The 1,906-nt window shown below is 36.7% G+C and overlaps 1 protein-coding gene across 1 annotated transcript in view; it reads right to left on the bottom strand.

Annotated features, from left to right (window-relative positions):
• LOC125032723 (beta-1,4-glucuronyltransferase 1-like) overlaps positions 1-1,525 on the bottom strand; it is a 6,248-nt gene extending 4,723 nt beyond the window's left edge. The window contains exon 1 of the mRNA XM_047624015.1: positions 1,432-1,525. The gene's annotated coding sequence lies outside the window, so the exon portion shown is untranslated. The remainder of the gene's footprint in view (positions 1-1,431) is intronic.
• Between the last annotated feature and the right edge of the window lie 381 nt (positions 1,526-1,906).

The raw sequence follows: 1,906 nt of genomic DNA, 5'->3' as shown, positions 1-1,906 counted from the left end.
AGAGAGATAAACTCGCCCTGCGTTCCGTTTGGGACTTCGTAGCGCAACGAAGCGCACAATTTCAACGGAACGGCCGTAGCGCGTTATTGTATTTTTTTGTGTGGCGCACAAACGCTATGGTCCCGGGAGGTGGTAGTAAAGCTCCTGTGGGTTAATGTTTATATTTGAGTATCACAGTAGCGCTACAGATTTCCGTCCGAACGTATTCTTTGTAGCGCACAAAAGTAGGCCGCAGGTGAGTCTTTTTATTTCATCCGAGAGACCCCGCACACCTGCAGTCATCGATTGCGCTCTTCCTTTATACCACGCAACACCGATATCATGCTTAGAAGCAGAGGTACAGGCAAGTTCTATCTCTCGAACGCTCCGCCACACATATTTTGTACATGTAATAGTATTTGTTTTCATTACTTGGATGTACGTGTTCTTTGCAGTTCTCTCAGACACCTTAGTTAGATTTTTTCTAATTAAAAACAGGCGCTAGAATATCTTGGCTACAATTTTCTTGTAGTTGACTTTAGAATAACACCTACATAATTCTCACTCAGCTATTTTTCTTCAATATCAATATTATTATTCACTATTGATTAAAAATCGGTATTATTATTTCAGATACAATATAAGCTATTTTTGACTCATGGGTTGAACACCAGAAAGACACTAAATCCTGAATAATATTCTTACTTTCCTCCTTAACCCAAATTTAATTAAAGCAGATCATTTTACCCCATTTAAGGTCAGAAGGCATGTCCTTATTAATATTTGAATTGTACATGCATATCTCTCTCTCTCTCTCTCTCTCTCTCTCTCTCTCTCTCTCTCTCTCTCTCTCTCTCTCTCTCTCTCTCTCTCTCTCTCTCTCTCTCTTGGTGTGTGTGTGTGTGTGTGTGTGTGTGTGTGTATGTGTGTGTGTGTGTGTGTGTGTGTGAAAACGACCATGAAAATGACAAAAATCATAAAACAAAAATATAAACAACATTTAAATAAACCATGAAAACGAAGGAGACAAGAAAAACAACCAGGACAACGATAATGAAAACAAAAACGTAAACAACAGTGAAACGCACCATAAAATAAGAAATAAAGACAATGAAAACAACAAAAACAACCCTAAAATTACAACAATGAGAGGAAAACGAATGGTCACGCTGTCCTCTCTTCGCTGTTATCACCAGTTTCTCAGAATTTGCCGAGTGATAAGAGCGATATAACTTTCTTTATCACAGGGACTCATTCTTTCATGTTTGGTGAAGTGGTGTTTTTTGTGCTTTTGGCGTCTTGCTTGTGTACTTGAATGGTCCCTCACACTATTATCTGCTTGTCTGTCTGTCTATTTATCTCTTGTCTATCTGCCTGTCTATTTATCTCTGAATGTCTGTCTGTTTACTTCAGTTAATCTGTCTAATCATCTCTGTTTATAACAAGTCTTACCTCAGGGAGTGCCACTAGTTACGATGTGAAAACACGATCAATACTAACGCGAAAGAGAAACTGTGGAGGCTTTGTACAGGTGTTAGCGGTTACCGGCGCTAGACAGATGTGGACTCCGTGAAACTCCTATTTATGTATACACATATACTGAAGTTTAGATATCTGTATATATGTATATGTGAATATAATATATATAATATGATATATATATATATATATATATATAAATATATGTACACTCGATAAAAAAGTATCTCTACTCTTTCTGACTTAACCCAAGAATACATGCCATGGCCACACTAATAAAAGTTTATTTATTGTACTTCACATAGATTACTATACAATTGCTTAGTCACCAAGGAGTCAGTTATTAATACTACCTATCTCACCTCTTTACCCTTTTCCATGACTTTTGGATTTTTTTTATTATTTCATTGTCTTAAATGCTACCAAGATGTTAATAACACTTTAATAA

The sequence above is a fragment of the Penaeus chinensis genome, chromosome 15 (genome assembly GCF_019202785.1).
Source record: "Penaeus chinensis breed Huanghai No. 1 chromosome 15, ASM1920278v2, whole genome shotgun sequence".
Lineage (NCBI taxonomy): Eukaryota > Metazoa > Arthropoda > Malacostraca > Decapoda > Penaeidae > Penaeus > Penaeus chinensis.
This window is presented reverse-complemented; position numbering and strand designations above follow the sequence as displayed.